General features: G+C 42.7%; 1 protein-coding gene across 1 annotated transcript in view; it reads right to left on the bottom strand.

The window, feature by feature from the left end:
* LOC138249617 (zinc finger protein 585A-like) overlaps positions 1-16,182 on the bottom strand; it is a 168,986-nt gene extending 152,804 nt beyond the window's left edge. The window contains exons 1-2 of the mRNA XM_069203565.1: positions 16,075-16,182; positions 9,260-9,387 (exon numbers count right to left, since the gene is read on the bottom strand). The gene's annotated coding sequence lies outside the window, so the exon portion shown is untranslated. The remainder of the gene's footprint in view (positions 1-9,259; positions 9,388-16,074) is intronic.
* Positions 16,183-17,610: the final 1,428 nt, after the last annotated feature.

The raw sequence follows: 17,610 nt of genomic DNA on the forward strand, positions 1-17,610 counted from the left end.
TTAGTCCTCCCAAAAACAGCAGTGGCTAGCCTGTAGGAGTTGAAGTTGTTTGAAATAGTGTTCTTAAGACAGCTTGACCTACAGTTGCTTGTTGCTGTGAAAGAACATCAACACAGTAGTGTTTTGTAAATGTATGAGGAGTTGACCATTTGGCTGCTTTACATATATCAGCCATTGGTATGTTTCCTAAAAACACCATTGACGCACCTTTCTTTCTTGTAGAATGTGCTTTAGGAGTGATTAAAAGTTGTCTTTTTGCTTTGATATAACATGTTTGTATGCATCTAACAATCCATTTTGCTAATCCTTGTTTTGATATAGGATTGCCTTTATGTGGTTGCTGAAAAGCAACAAAAAGTTGCTTTGTTTTTCTATGTTCTGTCTATATAGTACATAAGAGCTCTTTTGAGATCTAGAGTATGAAGTGCTCTTTCTGCCACAGAGTCTGGCTGTGGAAAGAAGACTGGCAATTCCACTGTTTGTTTGATGTGAAAAGGAGAAACTACTTTTGGTAGAAATTTTGGATTTGTTCTAAGTACAACTTTATGTTTGTGTACTTGGAAAAAAGGTTCTTCAAGAGTGAACGCTTGCATTTCACTAACTCTTCTTAAAGAAGTAATAGCTACAAGGAAGGCAACCTTCCATGTTAAAAATTGAATTTGACTAGAGTGCATGGGTTCAAAAGGTGGGTCCATAAGTCTGGTAAGTACGATATTTAAATTCCAAGAAGGAACAGGTGGTGTTCTGGGTGGAATAATGCATTTTAATCCTTCCAAAAAGGCTTTAATAACAGGAACTCTGAATAGAGAAGTGTGTTAAATAGTTTGTAAGTAAGCAGATACTGCAGTAAGATGGATTTTGATGGATGAGAAAGTTAAATTTGATTTCTGCAATGAAGGAAATAGCATACAATATCTTGTATAGATGTTGTAAGTGGATCAGTGTTTTTAGATTGACAGTAGTAGACAAGTCTTTTCCACTTGTTTGTGTAACATTTTCTAGTAGTAGGTTTACTTGTTTGTTTAATTACTTCCATACATTCTGATGGAAGCTTTAGGTAACCAAATACTTTCTGGAGCCAAATCGCTATACTGAGAGCATTGGGGTTTGGGTGCCTGATTTGACCTTTATTCTGTGTTAACAAATCTGGACTGTTTGGGAGTTTGGAATGAGGTACTACAGACAGATCTAGGAGTGTTGTGTACCAATGCTGACATGCCTATGTTGGGGCTATGAGTATCATGGTGAGTGATGTTTGACGTAGTTTGGTCACTAGAAAGGGAAGGATTGGGAGAGGGGGAAAAGCATCAGCAAATATCCCTGACCAATTGATCCATTAGAACATTGTCCTTGGATAGGGGATGTGGGTGTCTGGATGCAAAGTTTTGGCATTTTGTGGTGTTCCCCATTTTTTAAAGTACTTGGGAGTGAATCTCCCATTCATGAGTTTGTTGGTGATTCCTGCTAAGGAGATCTGCCAGCTGATTGTCTATCCCTGGAATGTATTGTGCTTATAGACGAATGTGATGGTGAATTGCCCATTTCCATATTGTTTGGGCTAGTAGGGACAGTTGAGATGAATGTGTCTCGCCCTGTTTGTGAGGTAATACATGGTTGTCATGTTGTCTGTTTTTATTAGACCAGTCTTCTGTTTGAGAAGAGGTTGAAACACTTTTAGGGCAAGAAATACAGTTAATAGTTCTAGGTGGTTTGTGTGAAGCTGTTTCTGTTTGGCATCCCATTCCCGTTGAATGGTAAGATTGTTGAGATGAGCTCCCCAACCTATCATTGATGCGTCTGTTGTGATTATGGTCTGAGGTACAGGGTCTTGAAATGACCACCCTTCATTAGATTGCTGAGATTCCACCATTGAAGGGGCATATGTGTTTGGCAGTCCATCAACAATAGATCTTGAAGTTGACCATGTGCCTGAGACCACTGTTGTGAGAGGCACTGTTGTAAGGGCCTCATGCTTAGTCTTGCATGTGGCGCTATGACTATGCAAGATGCCATCATCCCTAGAATTTTCATGATAAATCTGACAGTATATTGTTGATTTGGCTGCATGTGTGGGATGAGATTTTGGAAAGCTTGTATCCTTTGTGTATTTGGATATGCTAGGGCTTTTTGAGTATTTAGAATAGCACCTAGGTAAAGTTGTACTTGTGCTGGTTGAAGGTGTGATTTTTGATAATTGAGAGTGAACCCTAGTGTATGCAGGGTTTCTATCACATATTGAGTGTGTTGTTGGCATTGTGTAAAATTGCTTGATTTTATTAGCCAATCGTCTAGATATGGAAAGACGTGAATGTGTTATCTTCTTAAGTAGGCTGCTACTACTGCTATGCATTTTGTGAACTCTCTTGGAGCTGTTGTTATGCTGAATGGTAAAACTTTGAACTGGTAATGTTTTCCTGCTATGACGAACCTGAGGTATTTTCTGTGAGCTGGATGGATGGGTATATGGAAATACGCATCTTTGAGATCTAAAGCAGTCATGTAATCTTGTTTTTGTAGTAGAGGAATGACATCCTGCAGAGTTACCATGTGAAAATGTTCTGACAGGATGTATAGATTGAGAGGCCAGAGGTCCAAGATGGGCCTGAGGGTGCCGTCTTTTTTGGAAATGAGGAAGTATAGTGAGTATACTCCTGTTCCTTGTTGAGAATGTGGAACCAATTCTATTGCTCGTTTTAATAGTAGAGATTTACCTCTTGTTGCAACAGGACGTTGTGTTCTGGGGACAATTTGTGGTAACGTGGTGGAATGTTCGGAGGGGTGGAGATTAATTCTAGGCAATAGTCATTGCGGATAACTGATAATACCCAATTGTCTGTGGTGATATTTTGCCAATGAGAGTGGAATTGCTATAGTCTTCCCCCCCACAGGAGATGTGTGGAGTGGAGGCGTGGGAAAGAAGTCACTGCTTAGATGGTGTAGTGGCTTGCTTGGAGGCTTGGAACTTGCCTCTGTTCCTGAAATATTGTCCTCTGTAGGACCGTCTAAATCCCCCTCTTTGATATTATGTTTGTTTTCCCTGCTTTGTCTGGGAGGTTGAAGCGTTAGAGGATTTGGGCTTAAATCCTCCTCTAAACTGTGGCCTGCCAAGGAGCCTCTATATGGTGTGGTATATAATGCCCCCATTGCCTTTGCGGTATCTGAGTCTTTTCTCAGTTTTTGTATGGTGGTGTCTACTTCAGGGCCAAATAAATGTTTCTTATCAAATGGCATATTAAGTACTGCCTGTTGAATTTCTGGTTTAAAACCAGAGGAGCGTAGCCATGCATGCCTTCTAATTGTAATGGCAGTACTGACACTCCTTGCTGCTGTATCAGCAGCATCAAGGGCAGACCTTATTTGGTTATTACTTATAGCCGGTCTCTCTTCTACAACCAGTTGTGCCCTTTTTTGATGCTCTTTTGGGAGGTGCTGAATTCTTGCATCTCATCCCAATGAGCTCTATCGTATCTGGCCAAAAGTGCTTGAGAACTGGCAATTCTCCATTGGTTAGCCGCTTGCGTGGCTACTCTTTTGCCAGCAGCATCAAACGTTCTACTTTCCTTATCAGGAGGAGGAGCATCTCCTGATGACTGGCCGTTTGCTCTTTTCCTAGCCGCGCTGACTACTACTGAGTCCGGAGGAACCTAATGTGTTATATAGTCCGGGTCTGTAGGGGCAGGTTTATATTTTTTATCAGTTCTAGGGGTAATGACTCTAGCTTTGACAGGCTCACTAAAAATTTGGTCAGCAGGTTTGTCATTTCCAGGCAACATTGGGAGACACTGGTACCTAGAGTGAGTGGAAGACAGGGTGTTGAATAAAAAAATCTTCCTCCAGGGGTTCAGAGTGCATAAGTACCCCATGGTAAGCAGCTGCTCTAGAAACTTCCTGAGTTTAGGCAGTAGTGTTCTCTGGAGGAGAAGGTTTGGAGGGGTATAGGTCCGGATCATTATCTGGAATGGGATCAGGATCATAGAGATCCCAAGGGTCCACTGTATCTCCATGCGAGTATGATGAGTGTGTTGGAGAAGGCAATGGTGGTGGACTATTGTGAAGTGAAAAAGAAAGCTGTGGAGAGTGAGGGGGAGAGGTGCTAGTTTCTCTTTTTGTTTCTGGACCTTTGCTGGTGGTTGGGCAGAGACTAACTCCTCTTGAAAGGCCAGCTTTCTTTTAGTGTTTAAAGGAGGTGCAGTGAGAATTCGACCAGTCTCTTTATGTATATGGATTCTTGATTGTCTTTGGTCCATAACCTCCAATATTGTCTCAATCTCAGTCTCTTCTTCATATGCTTTGTGAGATTCTTGGATCGGATTCGAGATTTGCTTGTTTACTCGAAAGTCCTTGTTCGTCTGTATATGAGGATTTTTTCGGCCCTGAAGTTTGAATCTTTTTCTCTCCCAAAAATGAAGTCGGCTCCGAAGCAGGACATCGAATCTTCGACTCTGAAGAGTGAAGACGCTTACTTGAGCCGGAGATGGATGTTTTTACCGACTTGCTCGACTCCGAAGTGGACGGAGGAGTGGCCTTTTTCGGCGCCGAGCCCGAAGGTTGGTCACCGACAATCTTTTTTCGGGCCGAACCATGGCCTTCCGGCAGTGGTGTACCCAAGGCCTTCGGTTGTTTTTTATATATGGGCGTATGGGCAGACGTACTCACGTGCTGGCCAGCAGTGATGGGTCTATTGTCTTCCGATTCTTGCTCGGAGTCAGTGTCTCAGATGGAGACTGCTGTCTGTGCCTGCTCTTCTACCATGACGTCGAGATGTTCAATACTTTTCGACGCCATTTCTAGTCTTCGGGCCCTGCGATATCTGAAGGTCTTCTTCGATCGAAAGGCTTCGCAATCTTCCTTTCGATGGTCCGGAGAAAGGCACAAATTACAAACCAGATGTTGGTCTGTATGTGGGTACTTCGCGTGGCACCGATGGCAGAATCGAAATGGAGTCCGATCCATCAGGCTTTCCACGCGGTAGGCCCGAACAGGCACGAGTTGTGCACACACGGGCGAAGGGCGAAATGAAGATTCCGACAGTACTACCGGTTCGATGCTAGATGGGAAACGCGATCGGAACAATACCGACGATTAAATAGCTTTTCTAATGTTTTCCGATTAGAAATCTCGGAGCGAGAGGAAACACGTCCGAACCCGAAAGCAGAAAGAAAACAATCTAACAATGGAGTCGATGCCCATGGGCACTGTAACCAAGAGGAGTCACTCGATCCCGTGACTCCGAAAATACTTCTTCAAAGAAAAACAACTTGTAACACTCCGAGCCCAACACTAGATGTCGGAAGAGATATGCATAGCATGTGTATCTGCAGCTACACATGCCATTGAACATATATGGAAAATGTACATCTGTTCGTGGCATGTTCTGGTTATGTACATCCCACCATTCAATGTCAATTTAAGCTCTCTCATGTCTGGAACTTTTGTTTTACAGCTGAGAGTAGTTTGTGTTTTAAAGGCCTTGTTTGTAATAGTAATGCAGTAGGCCTGCTAGGCATGAAAATGTGTAAGGCACTACCGCCCTCTAGGTGTTACATATATGGTTACACTGCATTACTTTCTGCCATTCTGTTTTCATGTCGTTATGCCTTCTATGGGCTGTCTATATGGTTGCATGACCAAGTTTCTTAAAAATGCTATTTTCATTATGGTGTCCTCTATGGGCTGTTCTGAGCATCAAAGCAGTCGCAGCTCGCTTCGCTCACAAGGGGCGGGACGAGGCAGGTGCAGTGCGAAGGGGTTGAGGTGAGAGGGGGTAAAATTTAATTAAAATAAATAAATAAAAACTTACCTGACCCGCTAGGCCGCTCCTCTCCCGTCACTGCAGGCAGACACAGGCTCCCAGCCTTCCCTGTGGCCAATCCTGACGCTGCTCAGAGCAGTGTCAGGATTGGCTAGGAGCGCTCAGCCATGCTCTCTCCAGCCCGGCAACTTTGCTGCTGGACTGAGAGAGTCTACTGCACATTTGTGTTTGGCCAGCTCGAGACAGCCGGCCAAACATACATGCGCACAGTTACAAAGAAAGGGAGCACACTGCCTACACTCCAGCAACAAAGTCCAACCCCAATGCATCATGGTAAATGCAGTCGACTTCGTAGTCCATTCAGAAAGTAATAAAGTCTTTCACCTCTGTAGGCGCAGCAAGTGCTGTTTATCCCTGTACACGTGTTTCTGGGTTTAGCCCGTCATCAGCAGGGAGCAGCATGGTATAGGGGCTCGCTTGAAATGCCGCCAAATGTTTTCTCAGGTTAATGTACCACTCATGGCGCACAGGTGCCTCCCAAGGCTCGTCAGCCGTGGCTCTAGGGAGCCGTCCAAAGACAAAATTACAAAGAAAGGGAGCACACTGCCTACACTCCAGCAACAAAGTCCAACCCCAACGCATCATGGTAAATGCAGTCGACTTCGTAGTCCATTCAGAAAGTAATAAAGTCTTTCACCTCTGTAGGCGCAGCAAGTGCTGTTTATCCCTGTACACGTGTTTCTGGGTTTAGCCCGTCATCAGCAGGGAGCAGCATGGTATAGGGGCTTGCTTGAAATGCCGCCAAATGTTTTCTCAGGTTAATGTACCACTCATGGCGCACAGGTGCCTCCCAAGGCTCGTCAGCCGTGGCTCAAGGGAGCCGTCCAAAGACAAAATTACAAAGAAAGGGAGCACACTGCCTACACTCCAGCAACAAAGTCCAACCCCAACGCATCATGGTAAATGCAGTCGACTTCGTAGTCCATTCAGAAAGTAATAAAGTCTTTCACCTCTGTAGGCGCAGCAAGTGCTGTTTATCCCTGTACACGTGTTTCTGGGTTTAGCCCGTCATCAGCAGGGAGCAGCATGGTATAGGGGCTTGCTTGAAATGCCGCCAAATGTTTTCTCAGGTTAATGTACCACTCATGGCGCACAGTGCACTCCCCTCACTGCACGTTAACCTCGTGGCCCCCCCTTTAACAAATGAAACGATAATAAACATAGTTTATTATCGTTTCATTTGTTAAAGGTTTTGTAGCTTCTGCTGCTGGTGGGGGAGCGACACTCCTCTGGCCTAACGGAGGATCCGTTGCTACATTATAGTCAAGATACTACAATATTTGCTGCACTCAGAAACTTGCCCCCATAATGCTTTCCATTCCTTTTACAAAACATTTTTGCCCATAACTCACCGCGTGGTGGTCCTCATGGCTGGAACTTTTGTTTTACAGTTGGGCATGTACTTTAAGGGCCCTGTTTATAATATTACTCTAGTAAGCCTGCTAGGCCTGAAAATTTGTACTGCACTATGGCCCCTAGGGGCTAAATATATGGTTACACTGCATTACGTTCTGCCGCTCTGTTTCCGTGTGGTTATGGCCTTTAGGGGCTGACTATATGGTTACATGACCATGGGCCAAATGTATGAACACATTTTCCCATAGACACATAATGGATAAAACCCTAGGATACATCTGGCCCTATGTTTCTTACAAATGTTAGTTTTAAAGTGGTGCCCTCTAGTGGCTGTTCTGAGCATTACAGTCAAGATACTACAATTTTCGTTGCACTTGGAAACTCGTCCCATGATGCTTTGTGGGGCATTTCTTTTACAAAATATGTTTGCCCATAACTCACTGCACGATGTGCTTTGTCTAGGTCTTCTCTGGGTCCCCACATTAGATTTGGAGGGGTAGGGGAGGGACCCCAAAATAATAATATAAAAAATATAATAAATAATGGCAATATTTTCATTTTTTTGCTGATGATAGAGGAAGAAGGTAAATAGAAGTGCTTTAATTATGTGCAGGGCCACTGGTATTATGTGGCAAAGATGATCGAATTATGTGGCTGGGTTGACCAATTTATGTGGCAAGAAAGGTCCAGTTATGCATTTACAACGCCAATAGCCCTAACTCAAGCAAATGCGAGACCTATTGCATTGCAAGTGCTTGTTGTTGGTGCATTGATGTATTAGGAGAATAGGCTTCTGTGACTGTAGGGGAGGATGCTGGTGGGGAGAGAACGGACTAGAATGTGTTCATACTGCAAGGAGAGAAGCCTTCACACTACACAGGAATTCCTAATATCACGAGGAGCAGATGATCTATAATGGCTTTGACCTGCTGATGACAGACAAATATATCTTATAAGGCCATCCACTGGACAGAGGAGAGCTTAGATGACTACGAGAACGGAATGGCAATACATTTCCTCAAACCCAACCCAAAGAGTTGCAGCCATTCTCTCTCTTATGTCACAACTGAACTTTCAACAGAGGACTAAGGAATTTATCTGACCAAACCTACTTTTAGTGCTAACCTCAGAAGTGAAATATACATTGTAGGAAGTGGACACTGGCTGCCCATTGGCAGCCTCTACTGACTTATTTCTCCTAGAAAAGCCATCAAAATCTCCCTTTCAGGGCATGGTGTTTATCAAGGGACCTGCCAGAGGTTTTACCTAGAAAAGGTGTAACCAACTAGAATAAATACCAAAACTGAGACCATTAGCAGCTGTGACTATGATGGAGCTAATGCAGTATTCTTTGTTCTATATAAGTCAAATATTGGTTCTAGGTGCTCACATCTGTGTTATGTGTAATAAAAGTGACTTACATAAACACATACATAACTAACCCCAAAAACAATATCAAGTAAGTGGTTAAGGCCTGCACACTAAAACTTCACACATTCCATAAAATGAAACACTTGCTCACAACAAAGAATGTTTAGTAAACCATACAAGAATTTGCACAATTACACATGGGCGATTGCTACATCAAGCTAGAAAGCCTCCAAATAAACCATATGTCCTTTGAGTGGGTCAACAGTCCAGGAACTAGGCTATTAACCATCTTCTGAGACAGATCCCTCTCTGTATCTGGTGCGGGGTACTGTCTTAACCTGATTAGACGGTACCTGGTTACCCTATTCCACTATCACTGCTTCTCTACACACGGCATCTATGTACCTCACCACCACCTGTCCTGCCCTTGCCTCACTGCCCATAATATGAATTCAGAGGTTACTGCTCAAAAAGTCTCAAATCACAGTCAAACACACAATTGGAGGCATTTGGCTTTTGTTTACCACTTTAAGAAACATAAGGGAGTTCACATCCTGAACCATGCAAGCACAACATCCATGCAAGTACAATATCCATGCAAATAGTGAAGGAAAGTTCAAAGAACTATTCCAAACACAAATACGATATCCGTAAACTGGAAAGTATGCATCAATTCTTGGACTTTGCAAACTACACAAAATGTTGTCAATGTGACTTTACCCAGTGACATCAAGCTTTCGTTCTTTCCCTTTCATCAGATTTGCATGAAGTTCTTTCTGCTCTTTCTGTAAAAGCTCCAGTTTCCTTGATGAGAATCCAGCAACAACATTCTGGAATTAAAGCAGCACCTGGAAGAATGATTTTAATTACGAAAATCTTTAACGTATCCGGTAGCTGAATACAGGTATACGTAGGGTAGAATAAAATTTATTTACGTAATGCCATGCCATATAGTTCCAGTTGAGCCACGCATTGTACCCATTACTGATGTGGACAACAAGTGGTTTTCACACCATTAAGGCTTATTGGTACAAACCCTTATTTGTGGCACTTCAAAGAGACGGCTCAGTCCTATTTATTAGTGTCACACAACTGAATTTAGCGTGTGAAAGTAACCAAATGTTTTGTGGTGTAAACATATTAAACGACCCATCATGTGACTTAGTCGCCCTTCGTATGCGCAGCTTTTCCATGAAACTAACATACAATAAGTGCCCTGCCATGCGAAGGCCAGGAACCAGCCCTCGAGTGAGTAATCTATTCAACAGGTTAGTGGCTCTTAACCTTTCAACTTCTGTGGACCCCCCCACTTAATCATTACTTGAACGCAGGGACCCCCGCTGATTCATTACTGAAATCCAGGGACCGGTAATGGGTCATTACTGGAAGGGGAGGACCTAGGTCTAAGCATTTCCAATGATTTGAGCCACAAAACGATACACTAAAAATACAGAGACCAGCATTAATGAAATATGCAAACTATGACATATTAACCAAAACAATTAAAAAACAAGCATCTTAATGGGAAGGTTGGAGCTTTTCTAAATTCAACTGAGGTGACTCATCATCCATACTATATTCTGTTTGATGCACTCATATTGCTCCCACAAATCAATCTGAGTATTGTAACTGAGGGCCTACAAATATCCCATCCGCCATATCATAAGTGCATTATATCCAACGGCACTTGTAATACGGTTGACGGGATATCAGCCATGTTTCTAACAGAGTAACAAGTCCCACGAACTCTAACTCCAGGCCTTCATTTTTAACTTCTAATTGCAAGGGCTTCAAATTCACAGAACGTTTTACATTTTTCAGTTTTACATTTTGCTTCTTTATTTGTATACACTTTATTAATCAAGTTTCTAAGCAGTCGTGGACCCCCGAGTAGGCTGCCACGGGTCCCCAGAGCACAGGTGCAATGGGACGTTGACTGTTTTGTGATCTGGGGTCCTATCTCAGCTCCTGTACCTCACCAGGTTGTGTGAACCTATGCAAATGACAGTGCCTCTCTTTGCGTCAATTCCCCACACTAGGAGCACTTGAAATAGTACTAGTGTTAAGCACTCTGCAAATAAAGAACCAGACGATGTGTTCATGGCTTTTCTCTCCAGCAGAGTCAAGAGCTTTATTACTGACTCCAGAAACAAATGGAAATGTAGTGTGAACCCTAAGCAGCGACTTCAGGGTATATAACGGAAACTGCTCAAAATACTGCACACTATTATCATTTCAAATCATTTTGGGTTTGATGAACTAAAGATTACTTGTATGCCAAAGGATAATGAAAACCTGTATTAAAAAAGATGAAATAAAGATTGCTTTTCGAATATGTGGCGTTTACCACAGAGATTTAAATTCTAACTTCATCCACAACCTTCATATAAGCTCTGTTTTCTTATGTATAAAACTTACAACTATGTCTGCCTACTGTAATATTGAAAGCACAACTTGCAAAACATCATATTCGCTCTTGTTTCAGATGGTTTGTATACACAAGGTTACATTGGGCACCTATGTGGGTCAACCAGGGTTGCACACCTCCCAGAGCACACCGCAGTGATGGTCCAGACTTGGAAGGAGGTGTTCCTGACAATGGGTTGCGCAGATAAGCTGTCTCGGGAGACACTATTGTGGTGCCCAGTGCTCTCGTAGAATTACGCGGACTGACGGGACACCAGCAGTGAGATATACTGGGCATCTCAAAGTACGGGGGCCTGAAAGGTGAACTGGGATGGCTGACTTTCAAGTAGCTATAAGAGCAATATGAGCTATCTAAGGACTAATTCCTATGTTACATGCAAATAAGGGATGTCCTAACACTGCCAGATTGACCGTGTCCAGCATTTAGATGAGAACCTCTTGGAATACAGGGTGTCAGTAGCCTCATTATGCAATCATGCCATATCTCAGATATACTTCACACTCCTGGTGCACTGTCAACCTACACTGCACAAGCTGAGGTTGGGAAACAGATCTGGGAAGACTTGATGATGATGAATAGGAGGCCGCAGGTTCATACCCTTGGGCGGCACACATTCAGGAGGGCTTCTAGCTGAAGCTGCTATACAGAGCCAATTACACATAATCATAATTGCACACAATGGGAGCCACCAACACGGACCATTGTCAAAGAGGCCAGTGGGACACCATTGTGCATACGATTTGAGAATACCCAAGACTGCACAGATTTTGGTCAGGTACACAGAGACAACTCTTCCAAGTGGTGGGCGACACCCTGACGTTCACCCACCGATTGATATCCTTGGGTATCTGGGGCAGAGGTGACCCTCAAGAGATACACGCTGGTCCTCTGCAACACACCCTCGCAGTAGCGAGGAAAGATACAGTGAGACGATGGGGGAGGGAAGACCCGACAGTTCAGGAATGGAGCTCCAACATGCAATGGTGCAGGCAGACAGAGGAACCTATCTACAGGGAGAGGGGATATCCCCAAAACACGAAAAGATATGGAGTCAGTATCAGGAGCATTTGGAGGAGTAAAAAGGGATGGACAAAGCCCCAATGTATGTCTTTACTTTGTAGACCAAACACCATGGTTGGACAGAAGAGACTCTAGTTACTGTAGGGTGAGGAGGCCGCAGTATGAGGATGGGAGACATAATATACTTGGTAATATGTACCTGGCATCTCAGGTTCAAGACTGTATTTCCGTACTGTAGTGATTTAGCACTCACTGCAACACCTGGGGAGGAGGGGGGGGGGGGGGGGGGGAACAACTGTTGCTTATGTTTTGTCATATTGGTTTCAAATGCTTAACAAAAGGATTTTTTTAAATGATGAACTAACAAGTAGAATTACTATTCTGGAAAACATACCGGTGAAAACGTCATTGGATGCTGAGAGGAAAACATGTGAAATAGCCCAGCTACAACCTCAAGACAGAGCTATCCAGCAGTCACTACTGACTTGAGAATCTGGCAAGAAGGAGCAATATTAAGCTCATGCATGTCCCTGAAGGGGTGGAAAGCATTGGCATTAGGGTACAAGAAGGGCTCTTCAAGGAGGTCAGTTCAAGCGGATTTAAAGCAAGTGATCCAAAGAGTGCATGGAGACCCTTTCAGATTAAATCTAAACCAGATAAGACCCAGGAAGATACATGTTAAATTCTGCACCTTTTGGGTGAAAGAGTCTATATTTTGATCTGCATTAAATGCCAAATCTGTTTCTTACAATTACTTTTCTAGTTTATACGGGGGTATGCAACTGTGGAAAGGCAGCGGGTTCTTGAGAAAAGAAGTAGTGAACTCCAGAGTTTGGAGACAAAAGTTCAGTTAAAATTCCCCACCATGCTAAAAGTCTTCAGTTACAACAAAACACATTTCATAAAATGTGAAGAAGGAGCGGAACAGTATCAAGTTAGGTAAATCATAGTATCATGATTGGCAACACGTTGACATGGGGGAGTCAAGCAGTGAAACGGCTCAGAGGAAGCAGCCTAGAACCTGGAGGGTTCCGTAAGGAGTGCTTTCCCCCAAATGGAGATGACGTAGGCAATCACACGGTGCAAGGGGTGTGATTACCATCAGGCCATCAAATCATTTTGTCAGTTCCTGGAGATTAGTCAGTGTCTGCCTTCTTTCTGAAAGTGATCTTGTCCTGCAGCTCATGTAGTTCAGTTTGTGCTGGGATGCCATGGCATGGCTGCTCAGCAACACGGACGAGAAATCTTCAGCGGCAGCAGTGTAACTACATATGATCATTTCTTTGGTGATTTATCCAATATGTACTGTATGAGTTCATTTGTGTAAAATTATACCCCAGTACTAATGGTCCTTGTAGGGCAAAACCTCATCTATTCTATAAGCACAAGACCATGACGCCAATGTGCAGGATGCAGGCAAAGGACTAAGGGAGATGACACACAACACATCTCCCTTTTTTGACAAAGCAAATAAATAAGGTAACTTACAGGAGAGTCATATTTAACAACAACACAAGCAATCAATCCCTTGAAACAATGTACATATACTCTCAGAGTACCAATGATGCCAGAAAATGCACACAACATCCAAGACAGGACTACACAACCTGACCACCTAAGAATGATAGCACATGGTAGCAACTGTGTGCAGGGGGTAAAAAAGTAGGAACTTCTCCACAACTATCAACACAGTGCATACTACACGTCCAAAAACGAGAACACAGGTGCAAGAAATAGAAACATATATGTCATCAGGGAATGCAGCAACACAAAACTCAAAACAACACAAAACAAAATCTAGTGAAAACCAACATGTAAAGATAATTCTGCATGAAGGTGAATATATAGCCTTAGTACAGCTAGGAAAAAAATACATTATCTCTTTATAGGGGATTTGAAAATATGGTGAAAATATAATAACAGAAAACAGGCTAGCGTTGCGGGTTCCTTGTTACATTTCTCAGCAAACATTGAAAACTCAACCAAAAACAACCTAAATAGCATGTGAGGTTTAATTTACTGAAATGGGACATGATTTTCACACAGATATGTGCCAATGCTGTTATGCAGGTTCCCACAGCAAGCCTTAGAAGATAACCAGTACACAAATGACACAAGCTTACCATATATAGCATTTGGCTTGTGACCACTGAAGCACTTCAGATATCTGCATATCATAAAGTGGAATACAGTCATCAAAAGTGTGCATGACAAGACTACCATAACACAAACTGCAATCCTCTGGCATGTGGTATGTACCCACCAAAATAGGACCCAAGCTTAAGACATGGGCTCACCAGGATGTAGCCACGTGGTGTATCTATGACTAAGGTACCTAGAGACAACCACAAAATTCCCTACTCATAAACCTAACCGCACATTTAAACACAATGAACCGCCCAGATTAGTAGTTTGCACACACACTTAAACAAAAAAAGCCACGGTGAGAAGTTCACCAAAATACAATTTTGAACACACAGGTAAACCTTGCAAGAAACAATACAACACAGTATGCAAACATACAGCCATGCTCTCTTCATAGAGACTAATCATTGAGGGCCTGATTCATAAGGGTAAGCTTACATGTTTGTGTAAGGAAAGGCCTATCTTTTTATGTGCAGAGTTCTCTTCTACGAATGCAGAGTCTCCGCAGTTATAAAGTTACTATTCAATGGCAGTTTTGTGAATATCACCTTTGTGAATCAGGCCCTAAGTTGGTATTCTCAGCTTAATTCATGGGTGCAGAGCGAGTACAGCTAACACAATCTACTATGGCCGACTGGTAGTCTAAAATGAAGCACTGGCATGCACTGACAAAAGAAGCAAAAAAAGCCAAATTGACAAGCACATCAATAAGGGCCTGATTTAGATTTCCACGAATGGGTTACTCCGTTACATAGGGGACAGATAGCCTGTCTGCCAAAATATAAATCCCATTATATCCTATGGGATTTATATTTTGGCGGGCAGGCTATCCATCACGGTTGTGACAGAGTAACTCATCCGCCAAAATCTAAAACAGGCCCTTAGGGCCAGATGTATCAAACACCCATTTTGCATTTCTTAAATAGCAAATTTTAAGAAATTGCTATTTGAGAAATACAAAATGTGATGTAAGAAAATTGCGAATCCCTAATAGCGAATTCTTAAAATTAACAATCGCCATCGGTGCGAATGTTTTTTTTTTTCCTAATTTTTCACAACTAAGGTAATGCAAATCCAAGGGTTTTGGGGGCCTAAAGCTCCCTTTGATGCACCCCCCCCAAAGAAATTGTGCACATGTAAAGTGCACACATGCCCTAGGGGCATGTGTGCGCTACATGGCAGTTTTAAAAATACATTTTTAAAAATTGCACATGGTTACCACCAAATTTGAATTTGTGGTAATTGCATTTCCTAAATGCCCAGGTCGCATTTTGGAAATGCATGATACATGTGTATAGATAATCGCAAATAGGTATTGGTTCCCTATTTCCGGAGTCGCTCTTTTAGCGATTCCTTAAATTGGACTGCAAATGCCTTTCATAAATCCTGAAACGCTATTTTGCATTTGCAAACAGTGGGATTTTGAGATTTGCACCGCTTGCGAATGCAAAATTGCTCAATACATCTGGCCCTTAGTCTTTTAAACATTAAATCCCACATGGAAAAGCACCAACCTGCGCAATAAAATTAAACGTCAGATTTTTTTATTTGAGATTTAAATAAAATATTTTGCAATGGGTGTAATGGTTTGGTGTATACTTATTTCTGGATTTTGATATATTATTTTGAGATTCAAATCATGCAGATTGCTTATGAGGGTGTCCCCTGCTTCCAGCAGTGAGTCAGTGGGGGGTCCACAGAAGTCAAAAGGCTAAGAACCGCTGATCCGTTGTGTATGGTGTAAACTATATTTCAATCACACCTGCCTTTAGACAAAACACTGACTCTCTACAGACTATGAACAGCTCATTCTGGTGGAAGGGTAGCACTCTGCTGTCTCTGAACAAGTGAACCCACACAGCGGTGCGAGCCCTCCCCAGTCTATGAAAACTCAGGAATATAAATCAAGGTGTGACCATAGCTCAACAGAGGCGATAAATACCTGCACAGAGAGAACTCCCCCTGGGGTCGCGATGAGCTGCAATAAAGGACAGCAGTCCAAGGAGTAGGGGCAATGCGCATGCGCGGCGTAGTGTCCATACCGCTGAGCATGCGCAGAGCAAAGAGGGCTTGGCAAGCGCTCACCATTGTAACTAGCGTTGCGGCGGTTCACCGGAAATGACATCACGTGGCTCGCGCGAGAACCCCGCTCAGCAGCGGTTAAGGGAGCGCGTCACTTCCGCCGGTGAGGACCTGCACTTGTCCTGCTGTGTATATGAAATAATGCCACCCACTGCTTCTCTCGACCACCGCATCCAATGGGTGCCGTTGGCGGGGTTCAGGATAGTACCACATTTAAAAATAACAACGTAGCCTACAGTTGTAATTAACTTACATACAACAGGAGTTAGGGTTTGGGTACGATTAGCATTAGGGTGATATTAAAGGGCCTGTAATTATTATTATATATTAACAACATTTAATTACCACAAAATAAGTCTATCATTCTATTGGTGATGGATAGCGTTGGGTTGAATGACAAGAATATCCATTTGACATTCATTTTATTTCAAGCATTTAACACATAGGTGACAAATACAAGTGCACCTTCAAATTGAGTTCAGCATGTCTGCTGTACAAAAAAATCTCTTGTATAATTTAATAAGTTAAATATCTGCTCGCTATATGGTAAAAATCTAGCCCACGTATAGGGTATGGGGCAGCAGTTTCCAACTTGTGGTCTGCGGCCTCCTGAGGTGTCTATGACATATTCCCAGGGGATCCGCAGACCTGGAATGGCAAGAAGGCAGTTCTCCAACTGGAGCCTCTGAATGAAACACATGCATATTTTTCTATTTATTACTTCCCTTGTGCAGCAGTTTTAAAAGCACTGCAAGTTTCTTGTACATCTAGCATCCTTTGGGGCAACAACAAAAGCGCCAAGACACCTCTGGTGATTAATGTACCTGCTGGAGCGAGATAGGAGTTTTGTCTAGTGGAAGTTTTGACTCATCTAAGGTAACACAGATGATTAATATGCCTGCTTCAAAGAAAAGGTAACATGCAAAGAACAGTATGGTATGTGCATGTCCCAGTCAATTTCTGCTTTTGTCTCAGAGATTCTTTTGTTACCGTGCACAGTGATCTATGTACTGCCATCAAAGAGCTGCATATAAACTACATGGCACAAATTAAAAGCTATGTTTTTTCCCAGTCTTTCATTTTCATAAAGGTGCTAAAAAAGATTTTACATAGAAATACATTCTTTTATTAAAGTCAACACTAACCATTATGTTATGTTCTGAATCCTGAGTTTGTACTACTCCAGACCAAGCACTCTTAGAAAATGCTAATGAGTGTGGATGACATCTGAATCCTATCCTTTGTAGTGTATTGTAGAGTGCTCCGACACCCTACACTGGTATGAGAGGGGCTATAAAACAAATGAATTGCATGTGACAGAGAGGCTATGGAGAGATGAGAGGCCTTATGGTTTTATTTCCTTTGCCCACCACATATAAAAAATAAAAACAGAAGT

This window comes from Pleurodeles waltl, chromosome 8, assembly GCF_031143425.1.
Source record: "Pleurodeles waltl isolate 20211129_DDA chromosome 8, aPleWal1.hap1.20221129, whole genome shotgun sequence".
Classification (NCBI taxonomy): Eukaryota; Metazoa; Chordata; class Amphibia; order Caudata; family Salamandridae; genus Pleurodeles; species Pleurodeles waltl.